Source organism: Lutra lutra, chromosome 2, assembly GCF_902655055.1.
Source record: "Lutra lutra chromosome 2, mLutLut1.2, whole genome shotgun sequence".
NCBI lineage: Eukaryota > Metazoa > Chordata > Mammalia > Carnivora > Mustelidae > Lutra > Lutra lutra.
Genome location: NC_062279.1, coordinates 199,647,603 through 199,672,795, shown reverse-complemented (window position 1 = coordinate 199,672,795; position 25,193 = coordinate 199,647,603). Strand labels below are relative to the sequence as shown.

Sequence of the window (25,193 nt, the reverse complement as noted above, 5' to 3'; positions counted from 1 at the left end):
GTTCACATTGTTGTGCAATCAATCTCTAGAACTTTTAGCCCTTGCCCTAGTCCCTTCAGACTGCTGCAACAGAACACCACAGGCCAAGAGCTTCTAGACAACAGAAATGCGTTGCTCAGCGTTCTGAAGGGTGGAAGTCTTAGATCAGGGTGCCAGAGCGGACAGATGAGGGCCCCCTTCCAGGTCACAGACTTCTCACTGTACAGTGACACGGCAGACCAGAGGGGGCTCTGTGGGATCTCTTGTGAGGCACAAATCTCATTCTTCTCATCATTTCCCAAAGGCTCCACCTACTAATATCATCACCTTTGAGGGCTAAGATTTCAACATAGGAATTTTGGGGGGTGGACACAAACATTCAGACCATAGTAGCCCTTAATACTTTTGAACTCCATTTTGTTGTGCTATTTTATTCCTTATCAATGACTTGTCTTCAAATTTCTAAAGATGAGTAAAATCCTCAAAATTGTAGGAGACTTCTTTTTGGATAAGCATATATAAGATTCCGGCATTATAAGCTAAAGATTCTTAACCTTTCAGGAGCGGGGGGGCATGGGTCTTTTGAGAATCTGATGAAAGATGTGGATTCTAACCTCAAATTAAAAAGGATATATGACTATATAGCTAAAATGTTGCTATAACTTCATGAAGTTATTGAATCCCTAGCCCCCCAAAACCACCCATGAACTCACATTTAAAAAAAAAAAAAAACTCATTTTTTGGTCTTATTTTACACTGGTATTTGATTCTCTGACATTGCAGTCTTTCTTTAAATAACAAGTTTCTCCTAATGAGTTGTAATCAAGGTCTTCTTTGAAAAATCTCACATAAACTGATATTATTTACAAAAAACACATATTCAATGAGCGGTTTCCCACAAAATTTGTGGGAATTTTATTTATTAAAGCACCTCATGTCTGAAAGTAAGCTAAATTATAAATGCCTTATCCTTATGGGCACACCTCCTTCAGATCTGATAGTAAGAAAGCCCCATGACTGCTTAGAGATAAGATGGACTTGATCATTACCTTTCTAAATTTAATGTACTGTAGTTAAATAACTATGTTCACTGGCTTTGATTGCATCATTGCACTTTCTGATGTTTCTGATAATATAAAAACATTAGATTTTTAGAGATGATATCTTGGAGCTGACAGGCTCTCATTTCCTTTCCATCCAGATTTTGGGGAACTAGATAGCTGGAAATTGTATTTTGTTCTGCTATTTGATGGGGTCTAAGTAAACATTCTTAAAGGACACTAGTCCACATTAAATATTAAATGTCTTGTGTAGGGGCGCCTGGGTGGCTCAGTGGGTTAAGCCTCTGCCTTTGGCCCAGGTCATGATCCCGGGGTCCTGGGATCGAGCCCCGTGTCTGGCTCTCTGTTCAGCGGGGAGCCTGCTTCCCTTCCTCTCTCTCTGCCTGCCTCTCTGCCTACTTGTGATCTCTGTCTGTCAAATAAATGAATGGAATCTTTGAAAAAAAAAAAAAGAGTAAATGTCTTCTGTATATCACAGCTTTGGCAACATCATGAACACCTGGATGCATTCCTCCAGAAACATATACACAACGAATTCTGTATATAACACCTGGGGGCTCATGAGCTCCCCTAAGTCCCCCTGTGGGCTCCAGACCTCAAGATCAAGAACCTATCCCTGTGTTTACCAGACAAGAGTGAACCAACACTTCTGATTTCTAGGACTTCAATTCCTTAAAAAAGGAAGAACCTAACTCCGGCTCTGCCTTTTAAGGTGTTAATCATATGCAAAGAAACTCAGCATCCACCACAAATAATCACCACAGCATTCCCTCTGTTATCTGGTGTTTCTCAAGGCATAAAAGGATTAACTGCTCTCCAGGAAAGGCACTGGCTCTCTTCGATTTCAAAGGCTGAGAACCTAACGGATGGATAGCCTTTTGCATCTGCCTTGGTGACTTCATCCAGCATCTCTCCAGAGAGCTGATCATAAACATCCTGACGCTGGAAACAGAAACAAGCCAGGAATTGGTCTAGCTAATGTAGGCATCTGGTAGGCCACAGTCACCAGTGGAACCCATCTCCTGATTCAACCCATTTACCTTCCCAAGGCTCTTGTCACACCTTCACTGGTGAACTCTCTCTTCTCATACACCTTTGGATTTATTAACTCCAGCACTCAATTACCGCCCCTTAAGCTTATTTTGTCTAAATAAGCCTCTCTCATATTCTTTCTTGTTATCCAATTTTTGAATGTAAGTTTGTCCTCCATAAATGTCACATAGTTCAACTGTTTACAACACACTATCAAGCATATATATCAAACTACTGTCTGAGAGAGCCATTCCTTTAACTTGTTAAAACCATTTTCAGAATGAAACAATTTTGCCACTTAGAGTTGCTCTCATACTTCTACCAGGTTTTTCAAATTCTCAATTTACCAGGTAAGAAGAGACCATACAAACTGCAGAGTAAACTTACTAATATTAAATATTCCATTATTTTATATGTATTGCAAAATGATGAGTAGGCAGAAGCAAGATGAAGAATGAATTCTGTAGGGAAACAATGAGAAGAGAAAGTTCTCAAGTATTCAACATCCTTGGCAACTTTTCCCATGACCCTGTGATTGGAAACCAGGACAGCATTTAAAAAGCTGGTCACCTGAAAACGCAGAAACCTCTAAAAATAAAAATCAACATTTCTAGACTCTGCCTTAATGGTTTCCTGGTAAACAGAAAGACATGCTTGCTATTATACCCCCACAATGGGGGTTGTGGCAATTAATTATTCAACATTTGGAAAGTGCTTTGGAGATAAGAAGCTGAGTGCCGAAAATCATCATCAATTTTCCGCAAACCGCACTTAGAGTGAACTCACCAGGTTTACTGTTAGAAACTGAGTATAAGACTATGCTCTCTTTTTCCATTTCATTTAGACCATTAGACCAAACAACCAACACCCATATGGAACTTTCCTTTCCTTCTGGTCAACTTTTGAGTGTCCTCCAAGTAAAAAACTAGTCCTTAATTTTCAAAGAAATAGAAATTCTAATAATGTGGTTTTGCTAGAATTTGAGAGATATGCATATCAGGTATCATTCCTCTTCTGCCTTTTATTTAAGTAATATAATAAATAGTGAATTTACTAAAGATTTCATTTGCAAAACTGTGAGAGTAATTAAAATCTAGTGTAATGTACTTCTACTGTATCATTTATCGTTTAAGGAAGCATATTCATTTTTTTTTAATTTAATATATGACAGAGAGACAGAGAGAGCCAGAGAGCACAAGCCGAGTGAATGGCAGAGAGAGAGGGAGAAGCAGGCTCCCTGCTGAGCAGGGAGCCAGAGGCGGGGCTTGATGCCAGGACCCAGGATCATCACCTGAGCCTGAGGCAGATGCTTAACTGACTGAGCCACCCAGGAGCCCCTAAGGAATCATATTTATTTAGGTGTCCATGGCTGCATTATGCTACCTGTAGAAATTTAGATAAACAATCTAAGAACTGATTAACTTTGATTAATGTTCTAAATGAAAATAATAACTTCTTCTATTTAAATAAGAAATTATTTGGTTAGACAATTTCCCCCCTTATCTATAAGACATACTTATCTATATTTTTTTTACTTTGTGACCCAAAATTGAGATTTTTTTTCACCAAAGTATAACTAAAACCCACACAAAAACCCACCTAATCCAGGCAAAAAAAAAAAAGACATTATATGGTTTTTAAATGGAGAGTCACTAGCAGGCCACACTCTGCAAAGCCATCACACAATAACTGTAGTCAATTTGGGATTAAATAAAATACATAAAAGCAGAACTCACTCACACTTCTGTCCATTGTGGAAACAATAAATAATTTTGTCCCAAGTAATTTCTTTTTTATTTCAGACCCTCCCGCAGTCAAAGATCATATATACAAAATCATAATTGCATGTTTTTGAAAATTAAAAGCTGGACTGACATAATCTTCTTGGATATGGGACTTGTTACCCATTAGATGGAGTTCAACAACATTTCTCTAAAAAGATTTAAGTATTTTAATCTCAAAATGCACAGTTTTAAAAATCATCATTGCTTTTAGGAAGGGTTTGTTACAAAATGAGTTTTTACCACTTTAAATTAATACCTTTTACATATCTATTAGTCAACCTAAAATCTTTTATCCATATTCACCTTCCAAACATCTCACCCCTCCCCGCGAAATAAACGTGGAAATGAAATCTTAAATGTGCTCCACATTCTGAATCTCAATAAAGGAGAAGGTGAGGGTGAAATCCTGCTGGTTACTGTAGGGAGATGATCTCAGTCAGGGCCCTGGCTCCTGTAACAAAAGTAACCATGGAATTCTGCAAGGAAATCACATAGGCTGCTCTACTCCAAACAGGTTAATGCCAAAACAGTTAAGAAAATTTCTCATGGACTCAGGCTGATATTTACTATATATTTGATATCATCTTCATCTTCTACAGAGCATTATATAATACATATGCAGATAGGGGTGCCTGGGTGGCTCAGTGGGTTAAAGCCTCTGCCTTAGGCTCAGGTCATGATCCCAGGGTCCCGGGATCGAGCCCCGCATCGGGCTCTCTGCTCGGCATGGAGCCTGCTTCCTCCTCTCTCTCTGCCTGCTTCTCTGCCTACTTGTGATCTGTCAAATAAATAAATAAAATCTTGGAAAAAAATAAATAAATATTCAGATAAATTGTTTTTTATTCTTTAAAAAAATGATAATTGTTTTCACCCTTTAAAAGAAAAGGGGGGGCGCCTGGGTGGCTCAGTGGGTTAAAGCCTCTGCCTTTGGCTCAGGTCATGGTCTCAGGGTCCTAGGATCGAATCCCACATAAGGATCTCTGCTCAGCAGGGAGCCTGCTTCCCCTTCTCTCTCTCTGCCTGCCTCTCTGCCTATCTCTGTCTGTCAAATAAATAAATAAAATCTTTTAAAAAAAAAAAAAAAAAGGAAAGGGAGGGGTGCCTGGGTGGTTCAGTTGGTTAAGCCACTGCCTTAGGCTCAGGTCATGATCCAGGAGTCCCCTGATAGAGTCCTGCATCTGGTTCCCAGCTCCACAGGCAGTCTGCTTCTCCCTCTGACCTTCTTCCCTCTCATGATCTGTCTCACTCTGTCTTTCTCTCTCTCTCAAATAAATATTTTTTTAAAAAATAAGTAAATAATAAAGAAAGGAAGGAAGCAAAGGAAAGGAAAAGGATGGTATGCACTATGGTGAGTGCTGTGAATTGTGTAAGACTAATGAATCAGACCTGTACCCCTGAAACAAATAATACAAATGTTAATAAAAAATAATAAAAAAATAAAAGAATATCTACAAGATACAATAAATAAATAAAAGTGTATCTAAAAGAGTATCTCCAGGGGTGCCTGGGTGGCTCAGTGGGTTAAGCCACTGCCTTTGGCTCAGGTCATGATCCCAGAGTCCTAGGATCGAGCCCCACATCGGGCTCTCTACTCAGCAGGGAGCCTGCTTCTCTCTCTCTCTCTCTGTGCCTGCCTCTCGGCCTACTTATGATCTCTGTCTGTCAAATAAATAAATAAAATCTTTAAATAAATAAATAAAAGAGTATATACTATCTTAAAACTAAAGAGGAAAATGGATCCAGAAAAGGCCCTTTTTTAAAAAAAAGGCTTTCAAAGGAGGTATCATAGTGTTTTCTCCTCTGCTCTATTGGCATTTATTATGCCAATAATGAGCTGCTGGTACAAACAGAAGAAACAGGCACATTTTTATGTTTTAAAGAAGCATTTGGGAGCATACATCGTACCTTATCTTTGCTTTAATGTTAACGGGACCATCAGATAGTTCCTTAAAAATAAACAATGCGATACAGTTGCCATATGGGGGTGGGAAGCCATTTCAAATTAAATGTTTTCCATCCATATGAATATGAAGGAGAGAAAAACTGTCCAAAGGAATTAGACATGTCCCCAAATGAGTAAGAAATGAATTGGCAGGGACTGAGCCTCCATGGGAACATTACTTTGAATCTAAACCAAATTTCTAAAACACTCCAGGTGATCTGCTCTATATTTGCAGATTTCAAATGCTGAAATAGTGAAAAGAATGATTCTGAAATGTTTAAGAAATAAAGGCATTTCATTACGTGTCAGTGTTGTATTTATTGATTGTCTGTTGTAACCTTCAGATCTAGAACCAGACTGACAGGAAAGACAGCCCAAGACTCTGAGGACCTTCTCAGAAGGACGCTACCACCTGGTCGTGAGAAGCTTCTACTGAATCATTCCCCAAGTCAACTCAGCAGAGGGGTCACTCCCCCTAAGCTCAGAAGATCCTTATTTATGTAAGTTACTTGGAAAGAGCCTAAGAACTCACACAGAGAGCTACCTAAAAAGCTCATTCATTGCGTGTCCAAATCCTTCAGATTTCAACATCAGTAATCATTCCCTTTGCATCCTTCTGGTAAAAAACTAAAAACTAAAAACGCAAGTACTACTAAAATACATGGTATCTCGAATTATTTCTTACTAAGATACTGTCATGTTTTCTCTTGCAAAGAAAATTTTTAAAAAATTAATCATGAGAGCATTAGCCGTCCCACTCAGAGTGAAGTAAAAGAACCGTATGATAAGGGGAAGGTAGAGCCGATGGCGTTAGGTATGAGCACAGTAACCGACCCCCGAACCGCACTCTCCAGGTGCAACGGACTTTTCTACGCATTTCACACGTATTGACTCACTTCGCCCCCAGGACTAAGACGATGTGGGGCCGCCTGAAGAGCTGGAAGGACGGAGTCGCCTGAGTCATGAGGCGCGGAGTCGGGGGTCGGGGAGGGCGCCAGGGGCACGGCTCCCACCTCCCCTCGGAAGGGCCAGGGCCGAGGCCCGGTCGTCCCCACGGTGCTCCGCCGTCCTGCTCCGCAAACGGCCTTCCGGGAGGACAGCAGCCTGGCCCGCGGTCACACCCCCGCCGCAGGACGGCCCACATGTCCCACCCGGGCCTCGTGGGTCCCTCAAGGTGGGTGAGCTCCGGGGGGCCTCCTGGGCTCCAGAGCCTGGTGGGGTCCGGGGAGGCCCTCGCGGCTGTGGGCTCGCGCTTGCACACCTCGCTCTGCACAGTCCAGCTTCCTTCGCTGGTCCCGGGGCCACCCCCCGCCCCGACTTCCTGCACCGTGGGCAGGTGCCTCCCGGGGAACCCCACGTGAAGCCGCGTGGACGCGGGGTTCCAGCCCAGGCCCTCTGGCTCCGGAGTCCACGCTTGGAACCAGCTCGGGGAAATCCTGACGGTCGGCGCCGACTCACGAATCGGCTTCTCCGCCAGGTTCCACAACCTCCGTGGCCCGGAGGCACAGAGGTCTCAGGAGCGTTGAGGGACTGCTGCCTCCGCACCTGCTCAGAGCCCCCCGTCAGTCCTGGGCTCTGGTCGGCCGTGCACATCACCCGCCTTTTCACATCCTTCTACTCCGGCCGATCACTGCCGGCCAAAGGCTTCCCCAGAACCCCTCTCCCCTGCTCAGGACGCTCTCTGCAGGTCTGCAAATGCTCCAAGCCTCCCCTCTCAACGGAGGCACACAACCCCCGCATCAGGCTCCGTGGCCCCAGAGCCACACTCTGCCCCCTGCACCCTCTCCCAGCTCACCTCTCGCAGGACCTCAGCTTGGTCTGACAGCCTCTCCCCGTGTGGCCAAGGCCTCCTCCCTAGGGCCAGCCGAGGAGCTGCCCACATAGTGCCTCCCCTCTCGCTCTCTCCCACCGCTGGGCCGGCATCCGCATTTCCTCAGGTTCAACGCATGAAAACAGATAACCTCTGGGATCACTGCCCATCACGGAAGAAAACAGGGAGACCCTTAAGCCCTGTTTAGGCACAGCTAAGACAGCCTCTTGACAACACAAAAGATGGCGGAAACAATGTATAAAGCACAGCAACATAGGAACCCCTGCTGTAGGGTTCACCAGTGGTTGAACTTCACACAACTCCAGCCCTAAGAGCTTTGCCAAATTGCATAATGATGACTATGAGAGATGAGCAAAAGGGGAAAGTATATTCAATGTCTTGTTAAGAAAGGTGATAAGCGCAATCTATTTCGGAATGATGTACATCAGAAACATCTTAAGACAATTTTAGTCTGGACACTTAATTAGGTACACTTCAGTTATGTGAATATTCAATTAAAGTGAATATATTTAATGACAGTAGATAATAGACCACTCCTGCGATTTAAGCTGATTCACAATTTCCCAGAAACAGTCTCCCTAAAATATTATTTCCTCTTCTTTGATTCCACAGACTCTGCAACTCATGGTACCTACTGCCCACGTTTGAAGCATTAACACCAGCCCCTCGCAGTTCCCAAGTTATCAGAGTTCTATAGATCCCATATGTGGACACCTGCCTTAGAAATGAATCCCTCACTGTCTCTACAGAGCTAAGACATTATGCCACCAGCTCCTGACTCAAGCGGAAACCAGCTTGAAGCCTGGACCACAGGCTCTAGCCTGGTTTTTTCCTCCTACTCTAGTTTTTATATAAAAGACACTGTGTTATTCAAGCCCAAATACTAGAGTTCTTCCATAACAGAAGCTAAAAGCTGTGGGGCAAACAGAAATATAGGGCATTGGACTTTCCAAACTATTTAATTTATGAGCATAACATTACACCTAAGAAAGTTACCCAACACAATGATTTTTTTAAACCTGCACAAAATAAAATATGCTTCATTTAATTGGGAAAGCAAACTTTCAGATTACTGGAATTATCCCAAATGAAACCAGCAGCAAAGGCGTTGGTTTCAATTCAGAAATAATGCCCAATTTCATTTTATCAGCAGCAAGGCGTGGTCTTGACTTAGAGAAATTTTACAAGGAGGTCTAAATGATCTGATCACTTTTTAACCTCATGTGTAATAACGCACTTACACTAGAGCCTTCTGGTCAAGGTCTAGAACTGAGATAAGACAGGTGAGGCAGGTAAACTTCATAGAAACATTGCATGAGGTCAAACCCACAGTATCATAAACCAACATTCGGTGACATCAAAGAACAAGAAATTATTCTACAAATTGAAAAGTGACATAAGCAAAGTGCTGTAAGAAAGCTTGGGTAAAAAGAGAGACTACCATCCAAAAAGGTCTATTTACCAAAAATATACATTTTTTATAGCTGTATGAATACTTAATCTACCCCCAAAAGATTTGTTCTGGAACTTCTCTTGAAAAAGCCATTTTCTCCTCTTGGAGTGTAAAACTGCTCACATTAAATACCCACTACATAAATTTAAACTGATTTGTGCTAAACCTATTTCTTGAGGTTGTAAGTGGTCCTCCTAGTTGTGGTGTTCTTAGATTTGGGGTCCAGTGTTCATGATGTTAGGTTGTGAGGTCTCCTTTCAGACTTCACTGCTCAAAATTCTAAGCATTCAAACGGACTTCTGTCTGTTCTCCGAAAGACACTTCTTTATTCTCGTGATATGCAATGCACTTCTTTAGACCTTCCCCAGTTATGTCTGTCTCAAGGTGTAAGACCTAGCCTCTGGAGGGAGCATTCTAGGTAAGACAGCATAAGGCTCAGACACATGGATGAGCAAAGACATACAGCATTAGAAGATCTCTATTAAAATGTGATAACTGAACTTAAATATGTATTCAAATGTAATATTTATCAATAAAAAGAATAGTGAAACATTGAGGTTTCACGGGAAGTATTACAATGCATATATAATAAATAAAACATCTATTCTAAAATGTCTCAGTACATTCTGAATTTGCCTACACTGTAAGGCACATAAGGGAAATACACACCTAAAGTACAGATATATACTACAATGATACTCTCTTACCTTTACATAAAATCTAATATTATCATGGTGCTCTGATGCTAGGGCCATAAAAGATCTCTATTTTCCCTCATTTATATTTATATTGTATCTTCCAGAGGTTTTTCTGAGAATATCTGGATTTAAGACTTCCTAGTTAAATATGATCATTATAAAAAATTATTTGAATGAGGCAAACACCAAATTCACGGAAGCAAATGAACAAATGAATGACTCCTCCTGCTTGCCTACCATAGTAGCACCTTTAAGTGAAACCCAGAAAACACTAGATGTGTCTAATTCTGCATTTTTTACAACACCTATGATATATTCTTTTTTGTCCTACTATATATTTTTCAGAGAAGGCATAAAAATTGCAATTCCTTATAAGTCTTTTTAGGTAAATGCCTTTTTAAAACCTTAAAGCAGGGTGCCTGGGTGGCTCAGTTGGTTAAGCGACTGCCAGTTCCAGGATCCAGTCCCACATCGGTCTCCCTGCTCAGCAGGGAGTCTGCGTCTCCCTCTGATCCTCACCCCTCTCATTCTCTCTCATTCTCTCTCAAATAAATAAATAAAATCTTTAAAAATAAAATAAAATAATTTTTTTAAAAAACCTTAAAAGCAGTATGGACTGGGAGAAGCTGGGGGGAGGTTATGTGAAAACTGTACTATACTTTTGCAACTTTCTGTGAGCCTACAGTTATTTCAAAATTTAAAAAAAAAATTTAAGGACTAACAACTCACTTTTATTTTTTTAATTTTTATTTAAATTCCAGTTAGTTAACATACGTAATATTCGTTTCAGGTGTACAATATAGCAATTCAATACCTCCATACACCTGGTGCTCATCACAAGTGCCCTCCTTGATCCCCATCACCTGGTTCACCCCTCCCCCACCCAACTCCCCTCTGGTAAACATCAGTTTGTTCTCTATAGTTAAGAATATGTTTCTTGGTTTGCCTCTTTTTTTTCCCCCTTTATTCATTTGTTTTGCTTCTTAAATTCCATATATGAGTGAAATCATTTGATATTCGTCTTTCTCTGACTTATTTTACTTAATACTCTCTAGGACCATCCAGGTCATTGCAAATGGCAAGATTTCATTCTTTTTGATGGCTGAGTAATAAATATTCCGTTGTGTGTGTATATATATCTCCTCTTCTTTATTCATTCATCAGTCGATGGACACTTGGGCTATTTCCATAATTTGGCTACTGTAGATAATGCTGCTAAAAACGTGAGGAGGGGTGCATGTATCCCTTTAAATTAGTATTTTTGTATTCTTTGGATAAATACCTCCTACTACAATTGTTAGATCACAGGATAGTTCTATGGTTAACTTTCCGAGGAACCTCCATGGTGTTTTCCAGAGTGGCTGCACCAGCTTGCATTCCCACCAACAGTGCAAGAGGGTTCCTCTTTGCCCATGTCCTCACCAAAAAAGTTCGCTTCTAATCTCAAAAAAATAGTAAATAAAACTGTGTCCAATTCAGAGAACAGATGAAACAGATCTAAATAGAAAAGTGAGATAAGTTTTCCAAGGAGCTATGTAACACATCACAAACCGTAAAAACAAAGTTTCACCGCCAAAATTACTGGATTCCAAACTGCATGACCACAAATTTCCCAAGAAATATGTGAAAAACCTGACAGCAGCGATCAGAGTTACTCCACTGTTGGAATCTCTGGAGAAGATATAACGGTTCAGATAAAGCTGGGTGTAATGACTGGGCATCTCTGATTGGTTTGTCCAGAGGTGGGGTTTTTTTGGCTTTTTTTTGTTTGTTTGTTTTTAAAGATTTTATTTATTTATTTGACAGAGATCACAAGTAAGCAGAGAGGCAGGCGGAGAGAGAGGAGGAAGCAGGCTCCGCACTGAGCAGAGATCCCCATGCGGGGCTCGATCCCAGGACCCTGAGATCATGACCTGACCCAAAGGCAGAGGCTTTAACCCACTGAGCCACCCAGGCGCTCCTTGTCCAGAGTTTTTAAGCGACTAAGTACCCTTCCATTAAATACGTATTTTCACTACAAAATACGCTAGGCACTGCAGGAACCCCGGAGGACGTTCTGACACGGTTGCCGCAGTGAGGAGCCTGCAGTGCGGGGCCCATGCACACGTGGGAGTTGAAGGGCAGGGCAAGGAGCCCTAAAGCGACCGTTAAACTGCAGGGGCCCCTGCCTCAAGCTTGGGCAGTCAAAACTTGCAAGTGCCCAAACCGTGTTTTCTTGCAATGTTTTTGGACGAGTGTTCTGTTTCATTCCTTAATGTATTTTTCAAGGGAAATTATCTGATCCCATCTACCTAAATCTTTTAAGACCTTTCCTATCGGCCTTCTTCCTTCTCCCTGGCAAAGGAGCTCAACTGGTAAAAAGTGCAAACGTGTGAGCTTGTGAGCTGCTGCTCGGTGGGTTCGCGCTCAGCAGTTTTCGGAAGGCAGTTGCAAGCCCTGCTTCAGCCATCTCCTCCCACGAGGCCCGCGCGCGGCTAGCATCTAGCATCGGTTGCGCTCAGCACGCATTCCTAAGGCCACGTCTCCGGAGGTCAAAGGAATGAAGGAATCTGTGCAGCCATCGGCACTCAAGGTCCGCTCCCCCCTTCCCTCTGACTGATGAGTCCACGGAGTCGTCGCTCCGAACGAACACACACAGTGCTTTCCGAACGTCATTCGTGATCATTCTGGGGGAGAAGATGCAGAAACCTGGTTTGAATTAAAGACATGAGGAGGATTCCCATCGGGCCGCTTAGATAACAGATTTCCAAGCGGAAGAGCGCCAGTGATAGAAGAGCTAACCCCAGGCCCGTAGGATATCGGTTTAGAAATTACTCTCAGGATCCTATTCCTTAAACAGTTGCCCTTGCCTACAGCCAGTCCTAGCACCAATGTTTTTTTTTTTAAAGTCTCCTGGGCTGAGTAGTTATCAGAGGGAAGGAGCCTCGCTTCCAGCATTTAACACAGCAACCAGCAGACGGGCCTGGAAGCTTCTGTTTTATAACCATCCAGTTTAACATCTCACAGGAAAGAAAGCACTCAGAACAGAAGATGTTTTCTGAAATTCACTATTTTTAAAACAGTAGTTCCACAAGGCTCGCCATAATTACCCTTTGTATTTATTTCAATTTTCCATTGCATTTTGTCTCTAACAGAAAACAAAAGCTGTCTACCACGCCAGATGATTCCATTTTCCACTAAATCATGAGAAAACAAGCACGTTCGGGTTCAACCTATGGGAGGGATGCTACCTGGAAAAGTAAACATCCTCAGAACTTCAGACTGACTTACGTTCTGAAGTAATATGTTATATACTCAGTCCTCATTATCAGTGAGTACCATTATCCATGATAAGAGCAACCAATCGGGACCACTACCAGCTCTCAAAAGAAAAACCACCACCACCACCACCACCACCACCACCACCACCACCACCACCCTCAAATAAAAAGAAAAGAAAATCAATCTTTGGGTTAAAAAATCTAATTAGATTTCCACTTCGAAATCCAAGTTCCTTCTGCTGCAGGACTGATTTTGCAAGGGGATACCTCCTATTACGTATCTTCTAATTCTCGACCACAAAAATCATACAAAGTTTAATTCTATGTAATTTAGAAATAAATATTTGGGCCAACCCTCTTCTCAGATGAAGAAAACAGAGGTCCAAGTCAAACAGTACTTGAGGACCAGACCTTTCGATGGTTGCTCCACACAAATGTTTCCAAGATTTATGCTGCAAGTTTGCTTTTGCCATTGTAATCAACATATGTGGGAAATGCCTCATCTGAATTAAGCTGAAAAGGCTCTCTACAGGCTCCAGTTCTCAGCTATCATTCATCCTTAAACATTCAATTTTTCATGAAATATGGTTTCCAAGGTATCAGCACCAGAGACACCACGACAATATTTTAAATCTGGAAATCCGTTGGCCAGCCGTCTAATTATAGAAGCTAGAAATATTCAGCATGTAAGCTTTGGGGGATCACCCATGGGGTGAAGAGCGCTGTAATCATTTTCAAGGGTTCTCCAGGTCCTGTGTGTGTTATGTGGAGCATAAAGTTGATAGGAGCAATACTGTGAAACGGGTGATCTCAAACTGCTGGCTATTAGACTCAATTTTTCAAGACTGATGTTTAATAAACCCTGTTCCCAACTCAACTTCAGCAATAAAAAGTAAAAGTCCTAGAGAAAAAATGTTTTCTGAGCTTGGATCACTCAGAGGAACCGCTCAAGAAAGACACTTAAAAGTGTTGTTCATTCATTCAGCCAACAAACATTTATTAATATGTCAGGAACTGTTCTCAGCGCTGGCACGATTCAAGTCAAGAATAAGGAATGTTGTAGAACACAACGACAACAACAATAATAACTAACATATGTATAGTCATTTACAGTTCTGAACAAGGTTTCCTAACAATCACTTTTGTCCCTCATAACACCTCTGCAAGCTAGGTTTTACAATCATTTTAATAATGGAAAAAAAAAAAAAGAGGATTTTTTAAATTCCCCAAAATCAAATAACTACCAAGTAAGAGATCTGGGTCTTTAACCCATATCTTCCAAATGCTTATCTCTATTGGTCACTGGGCAACACTAAGTTACAAAATGCTTTGCTTTTATGTTAAGCACTGAAGACAACAAGTTCTGCAGGTTTCTGAGTATTGTGTTAAAGTTGGTGTGCTTTTTGGTTTGTTTTTTTTTTGGTTTGTGGTTTTTTTTTTTAATAAGGACAGAGTTTCACAGATCCAGGCTGTGATGTTTGCAAGTTCCAAGTGTTTTTAATATCTTCATCCATATTACTTTACTTATTATAGGGAAACACTGGTGAATGAGTTTGTATGGTTATCTGAATTTTCTAAACAAACAAAAGAAGTTTACTTTCCAGATCTTAAAACCTTCCTTTTTTTAATTTTTATTTATTTTTTATTAACATATAATGTATTATTTGTTTCAGGGGTACAAGTCTGTGAATCATCAGTCTTACACAATTCACAGCCCTCACCATAGCATATACCCTCCCCACTGTCCATCACCCAGCCACCCTATCCCTCCCCCCTCTCCTCCCCTCCAGCAACCCTCAGTTTGTTTCCTGAGATTAAGAGTCTCTTATGGTTTGTCTCCCTCCTCAGTCCCACCTTGTTTCATTTTTCCCTCCCTTTCCCCAAAAACCTCCCTGCCCTGACTCTCAAATTCCTCTTATCTGGGAGATCTTATGATAATTATCTTTCTCTGATTGACTTATTTCACCCAGCATAATACCCTCTACTTCCGTCCACATCATTACAAATGGCAAGATTTGGGGGGTTTTGATGGCTGCATATATATATATATATATATATATATATATACCACATCTTCTTTATTCATTCATCTGTTGGTGAACATCTAGGTTCTTTCCATAGTTTGGCTATTGTGGACATTGCTGCTATAAACATTCAGGTGCACATGCCCCTTCGGATCACTACATTTGTATCTTTAGGGTAAATACCCAGTAGCATGATCGCTGGGTCGTAAGGGAGCTCTATTTTCAACTTATTAAAACATTTCTTGCTCAGTATAACATACTGGACAAAAACTTCATCAGCAAAAAAAAAAAAAAAAAAAAATAACTTCATCAGCAAAAAACCTGAACAAGTACTTCACTACAGCCAATAAACATATGAAAAGAAACAAAAGATGCTTGGGTAAATGCACATTAAAACCACAATGTGATACAACTATACATCCACCTAAATGATTAAAATAAAAAAGATAATACCAGCCGTTTGTAAGGATGTGGAGTAGCCAAAACACTTATAAGATGTTAGTAGGAATGTGAATTGGTAGCACTTTTAAAGGAAGGCACTATTATTCCCACATGTTTACTGGAAGACATATGTAAGAATGTTCACAACAACACTATTGATTATAGCCAAAAACAAGAAACAATCCCAGTGCCCATCAAGAGCAAAATGGTAACTGAACTGTGGCCTTCTCATAAAGCAGAATCCTGCGTACAGTGACAATAAGTCACTACACACAAACATCAGTGAACCTCACAAACATGACGCTGTGCAAAAGAAGGCAGATGCAAGGATGCGCATGCTATACTCTGGTCGGAAGTTCAATAATAGATAAAAATAGCCTATAGCCTCAGAAGTCAGGACAGAAGTTATCTTTGCAGGGAAATAATGCGTTGGGGGAGAGGAGGACTTCTGGCTGCTGACAATGGTCTGTATCTTGGTCTTGGTGTATTCACTTCGGTAAATCACCAAGCTGTTTACTTATGTCTCAACACCATGCATACTTTTCTCTATACATTTTATATTTCAATTAAAACTTTGGATGGATGGATGGACGGACAGATAGATAAAGATAAGTTAGGATCAGGGATAGGAGAGCAAAAAAGAAAGGAAGAAAGACAGGGAGGGATGGAGAAGGGAATATAATAAAGTGATCCTATCAGGGTCCACCCACAAAGTCCTTCCCACCATGTCCACTGTAAGTCCTATGACTGTTTTTCATACTTGATCCATCTCTCCCTTTACTACCAATCTGTCCCCTGGCACTTTGCAATGTCATCCATGTAGCTGCCAATATCAGCCCGTTCCTGTCTTCTAATTTGCAATTCAGTGTTGCTACAGGATTAGAAACGCTATGATCAGTCGTAGTAGAACTGTAGGTGCATGAAGAGTAAACCGATTTGGAGGGATCTCCTGTGAGTAAAGTGAATCCTCTTTAATCTATGTCTTCTCGTAACCCTTTATTTTTCCTGCTCGGGAAAAAATAATTTTATTTATTTATTTATTTTGCTGAAGAATATGCCAAATATAGGATTTCCAAATAGACGAAGTTGTTACTGGACCCTACCAGTGACTACTAGTCTCCAGGCCAAACCTACAACTAACTCACACAGAAGTCCAGTTCCCACAAGTTCACTTATTTGCAAATAGTATAAAGGATATTATCAATCAATCAATACACTTCCAAGAAAAGGAAAGAAACCAATGACTTCTTATACAAGACATTATGAAGAACTTTCTCTAGTTGTATCATTCACAGAACATTACCTCAGTCTGAAAGACAATATATTCTTTTCTCATTTTGTATTTTTATTAATTTTGATGTTTAAACTCCCCCAAAAGTATACTACTACAAGTTTTATTTAAAATCTTTTTGAGGATTCTAAGATAAAAACTTAAGTTAAACTAAGGATAGCCTTTTTCTACACAATAATCCCAAACTATCTGTTGGTGGTTATTTATTTCTTTAACATCCTAATTTGATGTAACTTCCTTCTGTATTCACTCTCCATGAAAAACAAAAGTTAACTCTTAAAAACTGGAGATAAAATTGCTCCACGCAAACTGAACACTCTTCATTAGGGAAAGGCACTCTGGCACCAACGGACAGGAGAAAATATCGAGGTCAATGGGCAGTGCTGCTGAGCAGAATCACTAAGAGGGACCAGAACCAACCCTTCAAACCAGGATAAACATGTATCTGCTTTAGTATCTTCAGCTGTGACTAAAACAACAATCATTCATTTGATCACAGTCATTCAACACATAGATAGCACTAGTTCAAAGAGAGAAGGTTCGTCCCACCTCCACCAATAAGTTTCCCTTTAGTTTAAGAAAAGTTCAACTAAAATCCCTTTAGTTGAAGAAGGAAGGACGGGAGGGAGGAAGGAAGGGAAGGAGGGAGGAAGGGGGGGAAGGAGAAAGAAAGAAAGAAAGAAAGAAAGAAAGAAAGAAAGAAAGAAAGAAAGAAAGAGAGAGAGAGAGAAAGGAACGGAAAGGATACAAAGTTCTCTGTGCCTAGTTTCCTCATTTTTTTCAACCAGCATAATAATCCCTTACATCTCCTTAATTTGCAGGAATAACAAGATGATGTTTTGGTTTATGAAAACAAGTGCAGATGTATATGATTTCACCAAGCCTATTTCTACCACGATCTTTTTTTAATATATAACTTAATTCAAAGGCAAGTAAGATCCATAAGGAATAGGATTATGAACATCATGAAAAGACAGAGAAAACAAACTTTTATCTCTTCTTTGCCACAGCAGGTAAATAAAGCCATCATCACTCATAGCTGCCTGTCCTTTTGATGTCTTGTTTGAAATGCCGTCATACTGCTGAGACTAGAGAAATGTAACAAAGTCATTGCCACCAAATCATTATGACAGTCATAAATATGGCTTTAGGTAAAATAAAATCAGTCATCTCTACAAACACATCGTGTGTGTGTGTGTGCATGTGTATATGTGTACATCATCCAAAAGAAATGAGTAAAAGGGTAGGTGGGAAAATCCATCTCTACTACTGAAAAAATAACTAAGGCATGCACCACAGGGATATAAAATATCACCTTTATGTTAGAAGGACAATAGCATACTTTCTATTCTGCGACTCAAACATGTCAAATGGAGAAAGGCAAACATATTTGGAATACAACTTACCCCTGACGTCATATGAAAGAAACATTTTTCCCCTCCCTTAAACTTTCTGCATTATGAAAAAAAAAAAAAAAATCCTGAAAGTAGCAAGACCTCGTTTCATAAAGTCTTACTAACTTTACTTACTAACCATCCATTTTGCTAAATGACTCCCCCAAAAGACATAAATGTCATAAATCATAGGTTGGCCTCAGAAACTGCGTCAACAGGGAGAACTGAGCTATGTGTTCTGCTGAGAGCTCCCTTGGCCCCATCAAGTCATGCACCCTGATTCGCTCCACTTAGCAATCAAGGAAAAAACACTTAGAAACTTCCAGCGTTGTTAGAGTATTCTCTTCTCAGGTCTTTCTTCCCACTCCCAATGTTGTTATCAACCCCGGTCTTAAACTGTATGCATGTTATTAAAAATGAATGCAGAGTACCTCCAAGAAAGGAGCAGATGAAGTCTACAGAAGCACTGACTTAGGGAGCAGTGTTCCCTCTGGACGCTCTCCCCTAACAGTAGCAGTCCTTGTGGACTGCAGCGCCCTCAGAGGCAAGCAAAGAAACCTGATTATCTACATGATTCACCAGCTAATGTGTACTTTTTTTCCCTTCAGTGTTGTGTGTTTCTTTACAGTGCAAGCTATGGCCAGGCTATCTCTCTTGTTATCAGAACAAAGGATCAGAACCTCAAAATTGTACTTGCCAGGGCTCAGTGAAAAATGAAATTACCACCAGATCATGCTGGAAGCTGTCCCGAAGTTTACCCGACTTCTATCACATTTTTTTCTCTAAATGATTCCCTGTATTCTTTTCACACATTATTACAAACTCCAAATTTATGCTAATCATTTCATAGACTAAAATAGTAACATTAACAAACATTTAAATTTCTTTTCTGTTGAGAAAATAAACTAAAAGGGATACATCATTATAAACTCAGAGTACATCCTGTCAATTTCTTCGGCTAAGGTGCCTTATACATGTTAATTAGTAAAACTCTAGAATGACCTCAACACATTAAATGATACTTAAAACCTCATTTTGACAACACTCATACACAATGTTGGGGGAGGGGTTCCTTAGTTTTCTTTTTTCTCAAAGGTAAGCATGCCTGGAACTATCCAAACATCCAATCTTACACCTCCCACTCCCATTCTTACAAATGTCCTATGGCTCAACAGTTCCAAAGAGTGCTACTTTCCGTTCTGTCCACATATGTGAGAGTTTTTATGTCATCTTACCAGAGACTGAGATAAAGTTAAAGAGATTCAATTTCAGATTTCATAGAAAGAGAACAGAAGCCTATCACTATATTTAACTTTAAAATGAAAGTAAAAGTTTTTTTGTTATTAAAATTATAGAAAAATAAGCAGACATGCTTCCTTTGAAGTTATGCTAACAACCTCAATCTAAGTGCTATAATGATCATGAAAATTATTTAAATGCCAATGTGATAAATACAAGGAGAGTTCTTAGAGACCTTTTGCGAAGACATTACATTGGTTATAAGACGCTACTGAGTACTGTTTTAACTGCACTGAAAAAGCTATTCAAATCAAAATGAAAAAATAAGAATGAGCCCTAATGGGCAATGGACACTTTAATTCAGGTAATAGTCTAAGTCCAGGTCCCAAATACAAGGGAAAAAAAGGGGGGGGGGAGGAATACTGTACAATGCAGTGTCTCTCCGGAAAGGAACTGTTCCAGTACTTAAGATAATGTGTGTTTAGTACAGCTCAGGGTTCATGATTCCCCATGAGGAGCAACTTTCTCCAACACTGAAGTGAAACGAGAAAGGAAATAAAGACGGTACTCCAAAGTGGTTAACTGCTCTTCATTGTCAAGACTGAAAAGAGCTTGCTGCAGGGAATTGGTCTGAGAAAGGTGAGGCCCTGAGAAGGAATGAGGGATGGAAAAACAAAAGTTTCACAAGGAACTGGAAAAGGGGGGAAAAATGCTTTCCAGTGGGAGAACAGAGGTCAAACGGCTTTCTTCTCCATCTTTCGAGTCAAGTTCAGGGTTTGCTGTGGGTTTTGTTTGTTTTTTGTTGTCGTCCTCGTTGTTCTTTTGTTCTTAAAGAACTTTTTCCCTTGCGGTGCTTGCGGCAGTTTGCTGATGTGGTTCCCAACTCCTGCCTTTCTTTGTTGACTGTTATTAACGGACTGGCAAGGGCTGGGTGAAATGCACTTAAGAAAAAAGAAATCACCTCTCCTTGCCAAGCCGCACATGCTGCCCAGTACCTGAGGAAGAGCTCCGCCGTCGCTGGCCAAGAGAAATCCCAGTTTAACCTCGGCCTCACTCTTCCAAAGCCACTGCAAGTGACTGTGTGTGTGCCACTCGCAGAGAATCTGCCTGACTCACCCCCCGCGTTCGGTGTGCCAGGGGGAGACGTGAATGCTCCGTCCCGGAGCGGGCAGCGAAGCGGGGGCACCGAGAGTCCCCCAAGCCTCCACCATTCGCGGGTTTGGAGATGTTTGTGTGGCAGGTGCCCGGGCTCCACCGGGACCACCCAGGCTCACAGGAGCACACGTGTCACTGCGCCGGAGCCCAGCCCGCCGCGTACACTGGCCCCACAGCCCGGGCAGCAACGCCTGGTTCCGCGCAGGGGGCTCTACAGCGGGGGGAGACAGGGCTGCTCAAACTGCCCCTCTACACGCTAAGAAGGGTGGGGGGGAGTACTTTTCCGCGGGAGCCGCGTCCACACTCGGCCGGCGCCCAGCCCAGGGGATGCCCGGCCGCAGCAGACCTCCTTCTCCCTCCCCCGAGTGCGCCGAGGCCGCCCGCGCGCCCTCCGGGACCGGCCCCCGGGCCCTCCGCCCCTGCGCCGCCGCCGCCACCGCGACGCGGGGTCCCGGCCGACCCTCCCCTCCGCGGCCCGGGCCGCGCGCTCACCTCCTGGGGTCCGCCTTCCGTCGCTCCTCCAGTTTGGCGGCGGAGTGTGGGGCTGCGGCGGCCGCTGCCGCCGCCGCCGCCTTCGCTGCCGCCACGGCCGCCGCGGCCACAGAAGCGCTGCCCGGCGCGCCGCCGGGGCCGGAGGCTGGGGGCCCGCGGGATCCCCGCAGGCGCGGGCCCGGGGCGCGGCGGGGCCGAGCCGCGGGAAGTTGCCGGCGCGACGCGCGGGTCGAGCGGGGCGCAAGCCACCCGCGCCCAAGTAGTCACAACTTTGCCGCCTGGGTGGGTGCGCGCTCCGGGGCGGAGGGAGGCGAGGACGGGGCGAGGGCTCCGGGGCGGGAGGGTCTTCGGAGCAAGCAGGGCTGGAGCCCGCACGGCCCACGAGCCGGGGGGAGGCGGCGGCGGCGCGGGGAGGGGGAGATGTCTACACGGCCCGCGTGGTGCGGGGCGAGCGAGTGTGTGAGGGCGCGGGCGTCTACTCTACTTTGCCTTCTGCAGCTTCTGCATATTTATGGGGATCTCCGAGGTTTTTGCCAGTAACTAACACTGCAGCGGCGGTGCCCGGCGAGGGCGCCCCTCGGGAGCGAGCTGCGGGACGGGGAAGCGGGAAAGGCAGCCGTGGCGGAGGCTGTGCCACGAGCGCGAGCCCGCGATCCATATTTAAAGCCGCGAGTGGCCTCGGCCGGCCCCCTGCCCTGCCCTCGCTCGCGCCGCCCGGCCCCCACCGCTCGGGGCCGCGGCTCGGCGTCAGCCGCCCGGGCATCCGCGGCGGCGGGGAGGGGCCTGGGGCCGCGCCGCCTCCGCCGGGGGCTCGTGCTCCGCGCGCCGCGCCCGCCCGGACCCGGCCGGAGACCCGGGTCCCGACCGGCTGCCTTCGCCGGCCTGGGTTCCTTCTCTCACGCCCTGAGCGAGCTGCTAGGTCCAGCTTTTTGTCCTAGTCACAGCAGCTCCCCAGTGGGGACAGCCTGTCCTCCCGGGCAGAACTGAAGTTGCTTTCGTTTCCCGGCCCCAGATCACTCTGGAGGCTACTTCGTTCAACTTGGGGCGTCCGGGTGGAGCGCTACGGGCACTCGGTCCTCGTTCACCCTCAGCGGGGGATGTCTGGGGACAGCACCGGCCTCAGCCTTGTGCTTTTGTCACGGGTGTTGTCTTCCTCAGACAGTCTGAGAAACACCACTGGCCCTCCAAGGGAGTCTTCTTGAGCGTACAAAGTTTTTATTTGTATTTACTCTGGTCCTGAGGCTAAGTATTGAGGTTCAAGTACCCTTTGCTAAGCAAATAATACTAATAATGTATCAGTGGCCCAGCCCCATCATGATCAGTTAAGTAAACCATTGAGATATCAACAGACTGTCAGCACAGACACCATCTAACGTTCTGGGTCCTGCGAGAGAGCAGGGATGTGAGCCACACAAGTGTATGATGCAAGCGTATGAGAGTTTCCTATTAATACATATCATGTGTGTGTGCGCGTGTGTGTGTGTGTGTGTGTGTGTGTGTGTGTGTGGAAGTCACTGACCAAACTGCATTTTCAACAGTAACCATCAAAACACATAAAACCCAAGAAAAATAATTTCAACACACAGACTATCTGCTCCTGGTTCCAAACCCTTCTTCAGTACTAAGCAATAACTAATAAGACCCCTGGGGGGAGGGGGGATATTCTGGAGGAAAATAACCTAGGGACAGAAGCTTCTCTTTCTAGTATTTAAAACTGGAAGAGATCCATTGTACCTCACCAGTGCTTAGGAGGCAGGCATTTAAAGGGGAAAAAAAAAATGGGTATATTTAAAATCCTCAGTCAATGCTCAGAAGGCACTAGGAACCACCCAAAGCTGTCTGAAATTAAAATGCACTAATGTCATGTGTCCAGCTGTTGTCACATCTGGCTCACGTATATGTTCATGCATTCTACATAATGTACTGCAGTGACACGGGGAATTCGAAACAGAAGACTGAAAAAATTTAACTTTAAAACGTGTGCCTACATATTTATATTTTGTTTTTAGATTAACGTTAAAATTAACTTTCAGTGCCTAAAAACACAGTTAGCAAGACTCAGCAACCCCAAAGTAAGCTCACAGGCAAAGGGAAGCCACTTTTGTATTAAGAATTTGACACTGCTGTTCAGCAGTTTTTCACACTGTGGATTATGTATTTCAACATAGCTGGCAATTTCTCATTATAATCGTGAACCAGCCATGAATGGTCAGCGTTGGTGAATGTTTGGGAAAGGAATAGTGCAAGAAATTTATGTTTTCTAATATTCTGCTGCAAAATATAACAAACTATCCTTCACAAAAACCAAATAGGTAAGCCCTGGAAGCATTTCGCTATTGAGATTGGCACAACTTAACCCTGAAAGGGGTATAAAATTGGTGTGTGAGGGGTGGGAGGCAGGGAGGGAATTAGAGCACTATGAGGTAAGGTTTCGTGTGTGTCTTAAATTAATGAGAAAAAGAGTTGTCTTTGGCAAAGAGCCAACAACCTCTGTTATCATTCTCATTACTTGCTGTTTGCTATCCCACAATTAAAAGAGCATGTTCCATTTCCTTTCCTATTGATTATTGTCCAGTAATTGAGATATATGTGTTTTTCCTTTAAAAGGTCATTGATTAACTTTCCTTGTCAACTCTGCATGTGGTCACCTTTGCTACTGCTACCCGGGTGAGGACAATGAATCCTGAGATCTTTTTTTATCACCTGTTCTAAAACTTGAGTTGTGTCCCTTGATTCCCATGAACCCAGAGAAAGATTTATTTGTTCTTCTTGTCTTGGGATTCACACAGGTTGATGACAAAGAAAATGAACAGGAAAATTAATGGAATTTAAAAAACAGCATAAGTACTCTTTACTGATAATGATTTGCCTTTTTGATCAATAACTCTTTGTACTAAATGACCTTCTAGAATACCCACGCACGACTTAGCTTATCAGTCAAGTTTCTGTCCTATCAGCCAAGGTCCTAACAGACACCTAAAGAAAACAGGAAAATGGGAGGAGGAACCTTTGTTTCAATGACAAGCACCATCTAGTGGCAGCCGGTGATGAAACCTCCGGACCCGGTAAGGTCCAACAAGAAGGAAGACGAAGTTTGTGAACAGACAGTCCAGGCAATCCTGGTCATGTATAAGCATGGCACTCTTTGCTTCTAAAACAAGAAAGCTGTCTGTAGTAAAATAGTACAACCAATAGGCCCTTTGTTAATTATTCTAAGTAAGTAGGGTGCAGATGTGATGTGCAGACAGGATTACTGCCATAAAGCCATTTCTCAAGTCACACCTCTGTCCTTTTGTCCTGAAAAACTTCTGTGTTTAAGTTTCCTCATATAAAATAAGGAGATTGATGGCTTATCACCAGTATTATCTATAAAGCATTTTGTTCAATAATAGCAGAACCCACAAATGCAACTGTTATACTTGGGGGTCTCTTCATTATTCTATTTTATTAGAAAAGAAAAAGAAGGTGAAAGATATCACTGAATGTTGATCCTGGAGTTATTCAAAATTATAACAATTATACACACTTCATTTGGGGGCCTACACAAAAAGGCGGTAGCAGATACGTTATATCCCGTTACTATAGACTTCAAAGAATAATCAGAATTATTACTCTGTATCAGGTTCTTATTAAGTATGGGGCTCATTGGTAGAAGTTTGGCAAACATTTTGCTATACACAATCGTTTTCTTTGTGCTTACGTTTGTTTTGAGTTGCAGTTGTTTTGTTATTCGACAGTATAGCAATCGAACGATCACTAAATTTCCATTCCATCATAAATTTAGTCAATCACTTGATGATGTGAGTCTAAGGAAAGAGAAAATCACTTTTTCTTTTTTGCCCTGGAACCAGTCTGGGATGAAACCGAAGACAGATATAGGTATAGACAGAGAGAGAGAGAAAGATCACTTAAAGACCTCATTTTTCATTTATTTACTCCCCAGAAAGTTCATATTCAGTCTGACAAATTCCTGAATAAATTCAGCCAACCAAGATTTATAATCTATATTCACTCCTTCAACTTGAGCTTTAAAAATAACCAACCCCTTCTTAAGAGGAAAGGAGAAAAGTGAACACAGTCTTTGCAAGCTGTCCTCATGGCATGAGTGAGGGAAAAT

General features: G+C 42.6%; 1 protein-coding gene across 1 annotated transcript in view; it reads right to left on the bottom strand.

Annotated features, from left to right (window-relative positions):
• Window positions 1–21,788, bottom strand: part of SLC4A4 (solute carrier family 4 member 4) — a 355,406-nt gene extending 333,618 nt beyond the window's left edge. Inside the window, exon 1 of the mRNA XM_047719486.1 lies at window positions 21,077–21,788. The gene's annotated coding sequence lies outside the window, so the exon portion shown is untranslated. The remainder of the gene's footprint in view (window positions 1–21,076) is intronic.
• Between the last annotated feature and the right edge of the window lie 3,405 nt (window positions 21,789–25,193).